This window comes from Arachis ipaensis, chromosome B7 (genome assembly GCF_059453495.1).
Source record: "Arachis ipaensis isolate K30076 ecotype BB chromosome B7, ASM5945349v1, whole genome shotgun sequence".
Taxonomy (NCBI): domain Eukaryota; kingdom Viridiplantae; phylum Streptophyta; class Magnoliopsida; order Fabales; family Fabaceae; genus Arachis; species Arachis ipaensis.
Window position 1 is genome coordinate 74,072,022 of NC_142442.1, and position 14,446 is coordinate 74,086,467.

Sequence of the window (14,446 nt, forward strand, 5' to 3'; positions counted from 1 at the left end):
GTAATGTCCTGTGAGTGAAGTGATTAAGTGACAATGGGGTGAACTCTAAATTATATGCTCATGCAAGGGCTTCAGTGCTTACTAGTCCCCACATCTTGGAAGTCTTAGATCTTAGGACTTTCATCCCAATGATATCATGGAGATCTCTATATAGGTAATCACCTTGAAGCAGCTTATGGTTTCTATGTTTTAGCATTAACTCTAAGTGTCATGTCTCAAAGCGGCTCTTTAAATAAGCTTTCAATCAATACTCCTAAACCAGTTAGTTTTAAGGTATTAAGTGTTGAAGCACCCCTTAGGATTTACTTGCTCAAGCCTCTCTCTTTGACACAATTCTACCACAAGCATTTAACTAGGACAGTAGCTCTTTGAGTTCTTATTTCTTTCTTTTTTTTTCTCCTAGTAATTGATGCTCAGAGCCTTTTGCCATGTTCTTTTATTTTTCTGTTTCTTTTGTTTTCTTTTGTTGCTGCTTCTTAAATCAATAAATATTTGAGAATCTCCACACTACTTCTTTGAACTCTATGTCCTGCCTATGAGCTCCCATGCAAGTTTTCATAAACATGCAACCTCAATACACAATCATACAACTAGAACCACCACTTCTCTTAATCTTTTGCTTGCCTCAAAACTTTTTAATTCCTCAATCCTTCTTTTCAAAGAACTGTCCTTTGATGCCTTTTTTAAATATTGAGTGCAAGCAATTTTTCAAGAGTATAGTGTTGTGAACTATCAAGCATTTTAGTTATTGAATTACAAAGAAGCTATACTAGGCAGACAGACAGGAGTACAATATCACTTCCAATCATAGCAGTGTCTAATACAAAACAATCACTTAACAATACAACCTTTTGGAATTTACTTGCTTTACTCCTTATCATCATCATTGCTAGTCTTCACATTCCTCTTTATCTATTTGGTTGATGATGTTTAATCCTTCCAAAAACTTGGATGATCCTCTGCAATGATATTGGAAGTTGCTTATTCCCCAAGCACTTGAAAAATGGTTAGCATGCATGTATGTTTGTCGACTTCTGAACTTAGATTGGTATGTGAACACCAAACTTAGTTCCTTGCTTTATGTAGCAGTTTGTACATATGCAGAAAACCACATGTGCTCTCAGTAAGAAAACATACTATAAACTAGAAAAGCAAGCTATGAACTAGGAAACAGACTATGAACTAAAAACTAAACAATTGTTAAGTAGTTTTTCTAATTTTTTTGGAGCTAATAACTAGTCATGCTGATGGTGCAATGTATTCTAGAATCTTTGGTGGAACACCAAACTTAGCATCCAAAATTCACCCTTGAATTACTTTGGTGTGTAACACCAAACTTAGCTCCTTGCAATACAGATAAATCTACTTAATTTTCTTATTGAAGCAGTGAAGGAAGAAAGAGTTACCTCCGGTTGGGTTGCCTCCCAACAAGCGCTCTTTTATCGTCACTAGCTTGACGGTTCTCCCTCATTAGGGAGGGTGATGAACATAATGCCTCAACCCTTCCCCTCTCACTGTAGGCTTTCCTCCAGTATCATTCTTGATAATTTTCACATGTTCAAGTGAGAGGATCTTATTCACTGTGTAGTATCCAGAAAAATGTGTGGATGTTTTCATTGGTTGGTAAGCTAGCATCACTTTATCCCCTGGTGTGAAGCCTTCAGTGGGAATTTTCTTATTTCTCCACCCTCTTGGCACTTTCTTCTTAGAATTCTTTTCTTTTCCAAGAGGTAGTTCATGTTTTGGAGTCTCAATTTTTGGAAGGTTCTTACTGAGGATCTCATATGGAGGTTTTGGTTGTGGTTCCTTCTCAACTCCTTGAGCTTGTTGCAGCACTTCTACCTCTTCCTTTTTTTTTCCAGCATGAGCTTGAGTGCATTGAGAGTGACTCATCAGGTGCCTCTTCCAAGTTTAGATCTCTCAGATCAATCTTCTTACACTCTTCTTCTTGATTGGGGTCTTGCAAACTCTTGAAGACATGAAAAACTATATGCTCTTCGTGCACTCTACGCATTAATTCTCCCTTCTCAACATGTATTAATGCTCTGCCTGTAGCTAGGAAAGGTCTCCCTAGAATGATGGGAGTGTTATGATCTTCCTCTATGTCTAGAATGACAAAGTCAACTGGGAGGAAAAATTTTCCTACCTTTATCAATACATTCTCCACAACTCCAAGTGCTTACTTAATGGATTTGTCTGCCATTTGGAGAGCTATTTGTGTGGGTTTCAATTCATGAATTTGAAGCTTCTTCATCAAGAATAGAGGCATTAGATTGATGCTTGCACCAAGGTCACAAAATGCTCTCTCAATTATCATGTTGCCTATGGTGCAGTGGATATGAAAGCTCCCTGGGTCCTTCCTCTTCCTTGGCAATTTTCTCTGGATGATGGCACTACACTCCCTGGTCATCACAACCATTTATTCTTCTTTCAGGGATCTTTTCTTTGTCAACAATTCCTTCATAAACTTAGCATATAGTGGCATCTGTTTATGTGCTTCTATGAAGGGGATGTTGATGTGCAGTGTCTTGAATATCTCCAAGAATTTGGAGTATTGCTTCTCTTTGTTCTCTCTCTTGAACCTTTGAGGATATGGTAGCATTGGTTGGTATGCTTCTACTGCCTTCTTCTTGGTTGAGTTGTCATTCTGTGTGGGAAGTTCTTGCTCCTTCACTTCTTCTTTTGAGCCTTCTTTGTTGTGCTCTTCTTGAGTAATGGCTTCTTTCTCCACCTTCTTTCCACTTTTAAAAGTGATTGCTTTGCACTCTTCCCATTTGATGGCTTTTCCTATGTCTCTTGGGTTGTTTTCAGTGGTACTAGGGAATGCATTTGATCACTTTTCACCTATCTCTGTAATTTATTTAGCCATTTATCCCATATCTCTCAAGATTTCTCATTGAGGCCTCTTGGTTTTTAAGTGTCAGGGCTTGATCTTGTCTTGCCATTTCTTAAGTTTTGATGAGTTTCTCCATCAACATTTCTAAGCTAGAGATCCTCTGAGAGTCTGGATGTGGTTGCATGGGATGTGATGGCTGTTGGTGAAAGTTGTTTGGGGCATTGAGATGGGTGTTTTGTGAGTTGTTATGGGGTGGATGATATGTGTTTTGTGAGTTTTTATATTGGTTAGAGTTGTTGGACGAATAATTGTAGTTGTTTGTATTACGGGAGTTGTTGGAATTGTGGTTTCTCTGCCATTGATTTTGATTCTCTCCCCACTTCAGATTAGGGTGGTTCCTCCAAGAAGAGTTGTAAGTGTCTCCATGGAGCTCAGTCTGTCCAGCACCTTGGTTGTGCATGTATTGAACCTGTTCAGGCTGCTGCTCTTCATAGCTCTCTTCTTGTTGTCCCCACACCACTCGTAGCTGATTAGTTGTGCTCACTGCTACAAGTTGTAGTCCATCCATCCTCTTTGATATCATCTCTATTTGTTGTTGAAGTTGCTGGTGCATGAGTTTATTCTGAGCTAATATTGTATCAACTCCTTCAAGTTCAAATACACCTTTCTTTGGAGCTGCTTGCCTTTCAGAGAAGTAGAAATACTCATTGTTGGCCACCATGTCTATAAGATCATGTGCCTCTTGAGCAGTTTTCATCATTTGCAAAGATCCTCCTGATGAATAATCCAAAGCTTTTCTCGAAGGAAATGACAAGCCTTCATAGAAATTCTGCAACTCCACCCATTCACTGAACATTCCTTCTGGACACCTTTTGATCAAGGCTTTATACCTCTCCCATGCTTCATACAATGATTCTCCTTCTAACTGTCTGAAGGATTGCACATCAGTTTTTAGCTTAATGACTCTCTGGAGTGGATAGAATTTGGCTAGAAATTTACTAACCAAATCATCTCAATTGGTGATGCTTTCTTTAGGGAAGGTTTCTAACCAATGTGTGGCTTTGTCTTTCAGTGAAAATGGGAATAAAAGAAGCTTATATATGTCAGGGTGGAGTCCATTAGTTTTGACACTGTCACAAATTCTCAAAAATACAGAGAGATGTTGGTTTGGATCTTCAGCAGCACTTCCTCCATATTGACAATTGTTCTGGACCAGGGAAATCAATTGAGACTTGAGTTCGAAGTTGTTAGCATGGACACTGTGGGTTAGGATACTGCTCCCACAATTCCTTGGGTTCGGGATAGTGTAAGAGGCTAAAACTCTTCTCTGAGGCTGACCATTGTTGTTGGCCACATCCTCAGGTGGGTTGGGTAGGTTACCCTCCATCTCTTTATCTTCTTCTGATTCTTCTTCTCCAATAACTCCCTTTCCTCTTGCTTCTCTTCTCAATCTCAGAAATGGCCTCTCTGGTTCAGAATTAAAAGAGGTAGATGCACCTCTTCTTCCTCCTGGCATACAACACAAACAAAACCAAAAAACTAAAATAAAACACTCTACTGCTAGAGTGTGGTTAAGATTAGTTGAAACAAAATCTCAAACAGTTAAAATGCTTAACAAAAACAAAGAAAAAGTGCTTAATCTAGATTATCACCTACTTAATCATTGTCAATCTAAATCAATTCCCGATAATCGCGCCAAAAACTTGATGAGGGAAAAACAATTCCACACAAACTCACCGGCAAGTGTACCGGGTCGCATCAAGTAGTAATAACTCACAAGAGTGAGGTCGATCCCACAGGGATTGATGGATTGAGTAATTTTAGTATGGTGATGAATTTAGTTAAGCAAATATTTGATGGATTTGGTGAAATTTTGATTAACAGACAAATGAATTGCATGAAAGTAAAATGCAGAAAGTAAATTGGCCAAATCTTAAATTGCAGGAGAAGTAAATTGCAGAAACTTAAAGTGCAAGAAATTAAAAGAGCTGAAACTTAAATTGTAAGAAAGGTAAATGACTGAAACTTAAAGTGCAAGAAATTTAAATTTCTGAATCTAAATTGCCAGGAAATATAAATTGCATGAAGAATAAAGGAAATTGGGTATTGGGAACCAAAACAGATCTGGAAAATATAAATTGTAGTAAATCAAAGAACTCTCGGATGAGGAAATTCAAAAAATAGATCAATCAGAATTTTGATACCAAAACAGAAATGGAAAATTGCAGAAGAATTAAAACAAAAAAAAACTAAGATCTCAATTGCTCTCTTAGCAAAACAGAAAAGAAGAAATTGCATCAGAAAGAAAAACTAGATAGAAAACTAAGATCAGATGTCTAATTCATAAAACTAGAAACAGGAAAAATAAAAGAAAACTCCAAGGTGAAGGAATTCAGAAGAATTCTCCAATCAGAGTTCTAAAACCAGAAATAGAAAATCAAAGTTGCAGCAGAAGAAAGCAAAATAGAAAAGAAAACTCAGATCTGATCTCTAATTCTAAAATTTCTAAAAGGAAATTAAAAGAGAGCTCTCTAATGAAATCAAATTCTTCTCTATTTATACATTTTCCAATTCTGTCATCAAGCACTTGGAGTGGGCTTTTTGGCCTGTGAAGAAGTGGATCAAAATGGCATTTGGTCACTGCTTCCAGGGGAACGTTGCGTTCTCAAAGTGAGCGCAGCGTTCATTCATCCACGCGTATGCGTCCCTGATGCGTGCGCGTCCATTTGGGCTTTTTTCTCATCGACGCGTACGCATCATGTACGCGTACGCATCATGTACGCGTACGCGTCACCAACAGTCTTCAGCTCCAAACACACCCGCGTGTCCCATTCTTGCGTACGCATCGTTGGTAGCGTTCCCTTAATGAGCGCTACGTTGGCTTAGTGAGCACTGCCCACGTGTGTGCGTCCTCTATGCGTGCGCGTTGGTAGCAAAATCTCAATTCAGGCTTCAGCGCCAGCCTCGTGTGCGCGTGCTTCGTCCCAAGTTACCCATCGACGCGTGCGCGTCAAGCACGCGTGGGCGTCGATTCCAAAATTTTGCCTCCAATTTTAGATCTTTCCCGAAAGCATTGGCTTGCTGAACGAAGCGCTCTCTTTTGAAACGAGTGCCAAACACTTCCATGCGAACGTGTGGGTCTTCGAAAAGTGCCCCTGACGCGTAAGCGTCCCATACGCGTGCGCGTCGCAGGTGAGCATGGCGTTCTTCATTTGAACGCTACGTTACTCTGCAGTGCTTCTCTTTCTCTTCATTTTCTCACCTGAATTTAATCAAAAGGGCAATCAAAGTCTCACCGAAATCATAAGAATTTGCATCATTCATAATAATCACTAAATTCTTGCATAAATCTCATGGTTTTGTACAAAATAAATGATGTTTGATTGAATCAACATAATCATGAAATTCCACTCTAACCACTTACTTATTGTGCAAGAGAGTGCCTAAAACCTAATAAAAGCAAGTAAAAATGCTAGTAAAACTAGCATAAGATAACTTGTCATCACTAGAAAGCAACTAAAGTGTCAAGAAAATCATCCACAAAAACTTACAAAACAACAAGTTCAGCAAAAGTCCACAGATCGTACTATACAAATACATGAACATAGTAAAACGTCATCAAGGATCCGAAGTTGCCTCGACAACTACATCTTTAGGAGAGGGAGGCCTGGTTGCGAGAGGGGTGGCATTGACAACTCCATCTAGGCCATTCAGTATTTCCACGTCAGGATCGGACCCAAGAGGAACCACTTCGGCAGGAGGATTTGAAGAGGCTGAATTTGCAGAAGCCTTGGCTGACGGCACAAGAGGAGGATCCTCATCCTCGTCATCCGGGGCAGGCATGACCCTGCCATCCTCTACCATATTATCCAGACTAAATAAAGTAAGGTCAAGCTCAGGGGCAAGAACCTAGACCTGAGCCTTCAAATTTTCATATGCATCGGTCACACTGTCCACCATGTAAACCTAGAGCTCAGCATAATCAGCCTGGGCAGACTGAAGCCTCTCCTTAATTTCCAACAGCTTGCCATAGGTACGGGTGTAGCTCTCCTTGTACTTTTTTGCCGTTTCTTCAGCCAGATTTGCAGTTGCCTCAGCAGCAGTAGCACGAGATTTCTCCTTCTCCACATCCAACTCCAACTTAGCTACCCTAGCATCTAGCTCATCCTTCAAACCCTTAATTCTATCAAACTCCAACTTGGCGTCTTCCATAAAGGCCTTAGTCGCATGAACTGGAGAATCCCGGACAACATGAAATAAGGCCACACCCAGGTTGGCCATCCGAATACTATTGCTAGTAATAAAATTCAGATGATGAAGGATGGACACATTATCCAGTGGAACTTTACCATGAGGAGATATCAGTTTGGTGGTAAAACCCACGCCGTCAAAATCCTTGCCATTTAGATCATAAGTACCAATAGTTTTTTACCGCTTTGGAGGAGGACCAGCAGTAGTAGGAGAGGAGGCAGCACCAGAGGTCGATTGAACAGGATCAGATAGAATTGTCTGAACTTGTGGTGTCGGAATGATCTTCCTCGGGCCTGAAGTGTCAGAAGTCGGCTTCTTCGGGGGCACCTGAGAAGACCCTTCTCTCGAGGTCTTTGCCGTCAAGTTTTGTGCAGCCGTCACCTTCTTAGCCCTACGAAAGGTCTTCATAGAGTCTGTAGATTTCACCATTTCTGAAAAAAGAAACCAGGAAAACAAGTTATAAATAAGAAAGGGATAAATCGGAAAATAACAGAAGAAAGCCATCAGAAAAGAAGTCGGACGCTACCCAGTTCAGCATGGAGGAGGGAAGGATCTCCCAGAAACCTCTTAGTATCCAAATGAGGATGTTCCCCCCTAGAGCTCTTCCAAAACACCCACAAAAGCTTGTTCTACCTCGCTTAAACTCTCCCAAGGATACTTAACTACCACCGTATCCTTTTGCCACCACAAAGGGAAGGTAGGTTTGTTATTCTCATCTAAAAAAAAGGCCGAGCAACCTCAACAGCTCGGACCTTGAAATAGTAGTTCTTGAAATCACGAAAAGACTCGTCAAACATCAAAAACACCTCTTTCCTTTGAGTAGCTTGGAAGAAAATCCAAGAGGCCTTCTTCTTGGCTACCCTAGGCTTGGTCAAAACAAACAAGTAAAGGAAGAGAGCTAGGGTAGGTCAAATACGCAGCTCCTGACACAACAACTGAAAGATCTTCATAAAACCCCAAGAGTTCAGATGAAGCTGAGAAGGGGCCATATTGCAGGTCCATAATAGGTCGGTCTCAAAAGCAGTAAAAGAGATAGTGATATTCAGCTGACTAAAGAAATAGTCATAAGCATAGAAGAAGGGTCGTTCTCCCTGAGTTAAGGGAGGGAAACTAACCCTCTCCTTAGGATCAGGCGATAACAGTTCATAGTTTTTTTTTATCATCCCTATTGCTACAGATCCTATGGAACCTCCTAAGCCTCTCACAGTATTCTGGATCGGCCACGGTAACACACATCAGGACTATAGAGTCTAGCCAGTCGGCCAAGCCAGCAGGGATCTTGGAAGACATCTCAACAATATTTTTTCGGGAAGACATATGGCAAACTACACCTACAACAAAGGAAGATAACAAGGGGTCACTACTAAACAACTCGGACAAAATTGAAAAGAGAAGGAACAATCAATAAACAAAGAGGTAGGGCAACAAAAAGGGCACCCCAGGGTCTACGAAAACAAAGGAATAATCAGCAAAACCAGGGGTACCCTTTGGAGGCAACAATACGGGAACACAGAAACAAACGCAAAAAATCAAAAACCCTACAACTCTCAAACAAAAGCAAACTACTGGAGATAGCAAACAGAGACCTAAAAAGCGCACATCTTCCTAAAATAGGAACAGTAGGGATAAAAAAATCACAAACTTTGATAAAAAACAAAAGACGCAGTCTTTCCAAAAAGGTTCAACCTTCTCAAAGAATACTCAATAAAGATCAAAACTTTGCATGTAAAAGACAGACATGCAACGGTAAAAGCATACATAAATATGACTATCGAGGCATAAAAAGGAAGAAGAATACCAACCTGCGGAGAAAAAGGAACAAGTGCGAGAGAAGGCTCAGACAGAAATGCCGATAATCCACACCAACGAACGCTCTTAAGAAAAGAAGGTAGGGAGCTTGGGGGCGTGAAATCAGAAAAGCCAGATGAACAAAATATTTAACAAAACAATGAGCGAAGAAGTGAAAGGGAGGAAGAAACTGAAAGTGAGAGTAAAAACCTCTTCTTTAATTTCAAAATGAAATGTAAAAGAGAGAAAAGAAGAAACGGCAAAAGGAAATTAAATGAGCCTTTAAAGCCGTCGCAAATTCCCAAGAAAGCGCAAATGCGCGCTACAATTAAAGAAAGAAAGAAACGCTTTGTATTTAAACAGAAGCAATCCTAACGGGAGTTACACAGCAGATCAACCAAAAGCGAATGCTCGAGCACGACTTCCTTAAAGGGGTCGAAGTCTAAAGACACGACCTCAAGGGAAAGATCGAACTTGAGCAGGGGCACTGTTCATACCTTGGGTCGAGCTACATGATCCGGATTAGATGAAGTCAAAAATGACTGACCTTTTATAAAGGTTGGTCGACACCAACCTCTTCCCAAAGAGCTCGGCCAAATCACCATAGAGGCCCAAGTAGGCCTAAATAAAGAACGCAGCCCACTCTAAAGGCGGCTGGCCTAAAAGATAAGATGACTTAGCTCAAATATAAGATAAGATAACTAACTTATCTCCAGAAAGGTCACTCCACGCTACTATAAATACACTAGAGCACCCAGGTATAACTCATACTCTGATTTTACACAAAAAAAACCTGCCTAAAGCACATGCTAACTTAAGCATCGGAGTCTCTTGCAGGTACCACCACCCTCCAGTGATCAAGGATCAGCAGCACCACCAGATCCAACAAGTTGGACACGACAGCTCCGGCCACAACAATAGATCTCATCCGAGATCGACCTTCAGTTTCAGGTAACCCTTGGAACAACCAAGGACCAAAGAATAAAAAGGGTTCATAGAAGCAACAAAGTTACTGCTTAAGGGGATGTTGTAACTTGGAAATCAATAAGTGTTGAGCTTCAAAGATATCTTGCATGAAACCCCATGAACCAAGATTGATTGTCTTCCAATAAGGACCTATATTCCTCTCTGTTTTTATTCATTCTTCTCATGTTTTACTGCTTGCTTGGGAACAAGCAAGATTTAAGTTTGGTGTTGTGATGCCTAGGCATCTTAGGCTAGTTTCACAAGCCTTTTTCATTAGTTTTCATTTGGTTTTATGCACTTTCTTATGCAATAAGTAAGCATTTGAATGAGAATTACATGCATGTCTTGATTCAATCAAACATTGTTAATTATGTACATTTTCATGAGATTTATGCAAGAGTTACCTAATGCTATGATTGACGCAATATCTTGTGATTATGGCAAGGCTTTGATGCATTTGTTTGGTTGATGATAGGTAAGAGGAGAAGCAAGAGGAGAAGCAGAGAAGAAGCAGAGGAAGCAACGTTGGTGGCCAAAGTTAGCTCAACAACGTTGCCACAAACATTGGCTTAAGGAAAGCAAGCAATGTTGGTGGCCAAAGTTGGCTCACCAACGTTGCCACAAACGTTGTTAAGAAGAAAACAAGCAACGTTGGTGGCCAAAGTTGGCTCACCAACGTTGCCACAAACATTGGCTCAAGGAAAGAGGAGCAACGTTGGTGGCCAAAGTTGGCTCACCAACGTTGCTACAAATATTGACTGGGAAGGGAAAGCAATGTTGGTAGCCAAATTTGACCCACAAACATTGCCTACCAACATTCTAAGGGAGAGAGTGAGCAACATTGGTGGCCAAAGATGGCTCACCAACGTTGCCCACCAATGTGCCAAGCATGAGAAGCAATGTTGGTGGCCAAAGTTGGCTCACCAACGTTCCAAGCATGACATGCAACGTTGGTGGCTAAAGTTGGCTCACCAACGTTGCTGGCAACGTTTATAGAAAAAGAGGTGGCAACGTTGGTGTGCCAACGTTACCACAAACGTTGCACACCAATGTCTTCAATAATTTCAAAGAGAAATACATGGAAAATTGGTCAGCGACACGTACGCATGAGTGACGCGTATGCGTGACCAAGAGAATGTTGGTAGCAATGTTAGTGAACAAACGCCAGTGGCAACATTCCCAAATGATTTTAAAGGGAACGTTAGCCACCGTTTATGCATCAAACGTTGGTCACCAACGCCAGCACTAACTCTCATCCCAAATGACACCCATGCAAGCTTGTGAACGTTAGTGAACTAACGTCCTTGTCAACGTCACAAAGAGTCGCTCCAAACTTGCTTCAACTAAAGGCCAAAGCCCACATCCAAAGACTTGAAGATTGATTGGAAAAGTGTATAAATAGGATAGATTTTGAAGTTAGAAAAAAAAGGGCTGGGAAGTAGGGACCCTAATTGGGAAACCCTGAATCATTTTCTTTGTACTTTCTTTTACTTTTCATGTACTTTTCTTTTCCCTTTTTGTTTTGCTGAGCAATGATGAACTAAACCCCATTTCATTAAGGGGAGAAGCTCTATTGTAATTCATATGATTGAATGAAATTCTTCTTCTTCTCAATCTGCTTGTTGTAGCTAAAGGTTATCTTCTATGTTGATTGTGATTCATTCACTCCGGAATGGGGTTTGAATCTATTGAATGCTTATGTGAGACTCGAAAGAGGAATCATAGGCATTAGAAGTGAAGCTCTATCCTTCACAATTTTCTTGACCAACACTATTTGGGAGGAATTGAAGTCTTGAGAGTATGTGTGGCTTATAGATAAGAGAATGTACTTAACCTCTTCTCATGACAATTAGATCAAGGAATTGGCAAGATTGATTGTGTTTAGAGAGATTGGGTTGCCAAGAAATTAGGACTCAATTAATTACAATCCACCATAGATCTACTTCATATGATTGAAAATGAAGTTGAGACCCATTTGATTCATGATGGATTATGATATCTCAAATCCCTAATGAATCTTTATTTTTGATATTCTTCATTTAGATTGCCTTGAATTCACTTTAATTACTTTGATTTACTACTTTCTTGATTCCCAGCACCCAAGACCCTTCTACTTTTCATGAAATTTACTTTCTAGCACCATTTACATTTGTGCCTTTACTTTCTTACAATTTAAGATTCAGCTTATTTATATTTCTTGTCATTTAAGCTTTTGTCATTTACTTTTAAGCATTTATTTCTTCAGCACTCTACATTTTATGCCATTTAAGTTTCTGTCCTTTACTTTCCAGCATTTACTTTCTCGCAATTTATATTCCGTCCATTAAATTTCACCAAACTCCTTTTAATATTAGCTTGACTAGACTCATCACCCAACTAAAGTTGCTTGATCCACCAATCCCTGTAAGATCGAACTCACTCTTGTGAGTTTTACTACTTGATGCGATCCGGTATACTTGCCGGTAGTTTGTGCGGATGCAACTTTTCCATTCATCAGTCTTGCCCCATCCTGAGAACATATGGGGAGGGCAATTCCTGAACATCAACTTGTACCTCTCCCAAGCATCATGGAGAGACTCACTCTCCTTCTGCTTGAAGGTCTGAACGTTGGTCATTAGCTTAGTTAATTAGGTGTTCACACTTCCTCTGAGTTTCATATGCCACCATTCATTTGCTTAAGCACTCAGAGCGAATGGAAGGAGTTTTAGTCTGAGGACTTCAGGGTCCACTCCATTGACCTCTATGGTATCACAGAACTATAGGAAGTTAGAGATGAACTTACTGGGGTCTTCCCGTGGGTGTCCTTAAAACTGGCATTTTTGCCGTAATAACAGGACCTAGTCTAGGTTGACATTAAAGTCATCTGAGTCAATAGGAGTGTCAAATGTATAGGAGCCCAGAGGTCTCCCAACTCGTGCATTTCTCTTTGGATCCATAGTGACTCCGGTGTCTCTGCATACATAAATAGGAGACAAAGAAGAATGGGAGTCTCTATGTCACAGTATAGGGAGCTCCCAGTGAAATATCCAAAAAGAAATAGAAGAGAATAAATAGGGAGAATTTTGAAAATTAAAGAGGGAAAAGGAATTTAAAAATTTTAAATTTTTTATTTTCGAAAATAATAAATAAAAATAGAAAAATTAAAAAGAAATTCGAAAATAAAATAAAAAATTAGAAAGATAGGGATTTAAAAATTTTTGAAATTCAAAAAAAGAAAGACAAACAATTAACTAACAAGATTTGAAAAGAAAGATAACATATTTGATTTTGAAAATTTTTTAATTTAAATTTTGAAAAAGATTTAATTTTGAAATTTGAAATTGATTTAAGATAAGATAAAGATTTTGAAATTTCAGTTTTAAAATTTGAATTTAAAATCAGATAAGATAGGATCTTTTTGAAATTCAAAGAAAGATAAAAAGATAAGATAAAAATTTGAAAAGGATTTGAAATTTGAAATTTGAAATTTGAAATTTAAATTTGAATTTTGAATTTTTTTTTAAATTTGAATTTTGAAAATTTGAATTTTAAACTTTGAATTTTGAATTTGAAACAAGATAAAGATTTTGAAAAAGATTTGATTTTTTGAAATGATTTGATTTTGAAATTCAAATTTAAGATAAGATAAGATAATGATTTGAAATTTAATGAAAGATAACAAAAGATTTGAAAAAGTTTTGAATTTTAAAATTTAAAAGAAAGATAAGATAAGAAAGATATGATAAGATATAAAAAGATAAGATTTGAAATTTGATTTTTGAAATTAAGATAAGATAAGATAATGATTTTGAAATTAAAAATTGAAATTTTGGTTGAAATTTTCGAAAATAATTTTGAAATAAAGATAGAAAAGATATTTTTTTATTTTTTGAATTAATGAAGAAAGAGAAAAACAACCAAAAGACACCAAACTTAAAATTTTTAGATCTAAGTGTAATAATTTTCGAAAATTAGGCAAACAAACACCAAAAGACACCAAACTTAAAAATTTTAAGATCAAAACAAGAAAAGAAACAAGAACAACTTGAATACCAAGAAAGAACACAAAGAACAATTCCAAAAATTCAAAGGAAACAAGAACATGCAAAGGACACCAAACTTAAAAGTTTTGAAAACCAAAGACACAATTTTCGAAAATTTTAAATGAAAAGATTCAAGAAGACACCAAACTTAAAGATTGACACAAGACTCAAATAAAAGACACTATTTTTGAAAAATTTTTGGAAAAAAGAAACAAGAAATTCGAGACCTTAACAAGAACAAGAACAAAAGATTCAAACAAAAGATAAAGATTAATAAAGAAAAGAAAAAGTTTTGAAAAAATTTTTGAAAAAGAAAACAAGAAATAGGTAGGACTCAAAGTAAGAAAATCAAAAGAAAATACGTAGCCAAAAATAGAAAAGGTTTTGAAAAAATTTTTGAAAAGAAAAATAAAAGATTCAAAACAAAAGTAAAAAGTACCTAATCTAAGCAACAAGATAATCCGTTAGTTTGTCCAAACTAGAACAATCCCCGGCAACGGCGCCAAAAACTTGGTGTGCGGAATTAAACTTCGCACAACTGAACCAGCAAGTGCACTGGGTCGTCAAAGTAATACCTGAGTGA